At 52.2% G+C, this 655-nt stretch overlaps 1 non-coding gene across 1 annotated transcript; it reads right to left on the bottom strand.

The window, feature by feature from the left end:
• Positions 1–363: 363 nt before the first annotated feature.
• Positions 364–439, bottom strand: TRNAS-GGA (transfer RNA serine (anticodon GGA)). Its single transcript has one exon. It is a non-coding gene; the product is annotated as a tRNA-Ser (tRNA).
• Between the last annotated feature and the right edge of the window lie 216 nt (positions 440–655).

The raw sequence follows: 655 nt of genomic DNA, 5'->3' as shown, positions 1-655 counted from the left end.
CTTTTGGATTTGGGCAGCTTTGAAGTCTTTTTTTTTAATACAGTATTTTTATTTTTTTTAATTTAATTTAATTTTTTTTATTTTTCTGAAGCTGGAAACAGGGAGAGACAGTCAGACAGACTCCCACATGCGCCCAACCGGGATCCACCCAGCACGCCCACCAGGGGGCAACGCTCTGCCCCTCCACGGCATCGCTCTGCCACGACCAGAGCCACTCTAGCACCTGGGGCCGAGGCCAAGGAGCCATCCCCAGCGCCCGGGCCATCTTTGCTCCAATGGAGCCTCGGCTGCAGGAGGGGAAGAGAGAGACAGAGAGGAAGGAGAGGGGGAGTGGTGGAGAAGCAGATGGGTGCTTCTCCTGTGTGCCCTGGCCGGGAATTGAACCCGGGACTTCTGCACTCCAGGCCGACGCTCTACCACTGAGCCATCCGGCCAGGGCCGGCAGCTTTGAAGTCTTGATTTGTTTTTTTTCTTAACAGGTGATAGTCTTGTTTATTGATCTCAGCAGGAGGCTTCCTTGAAACTGTATCCAGGAATGGGATGGGTGTAACCTGAGACTCTGAAGGCTTCTTCAGCCAACTAATCTCTCTTGGGGCAGGGTGTTTTCTCAGCTTCAGTAGAGGGAGGTGTATCTCAGATCTCCATGGAGACCTGA

The sequence above is a fragment of the Saccopteryx leptura genome, chromosome 7 (genome assembly GCF_036850995.1).
Source record: "Saccopteryx leptura isolate mSacLep1 chromosome 7, mSacLep1_pri_phased_curated, whole genome shotgun sequence".
Classification (NCBI taxonomy): domain Eukaryota; kingdom Metazoa; phylum Chordata; class Mammalia; order Chiroptera; family Emballonuridae; genus Saccopteryx; species Saccopteryx leptura.
The sequence above is the reverse complement of the archived record's forward strand: the minus strand, read 5'-3'. Positions and strand labels throughout refer to the sequence as shown.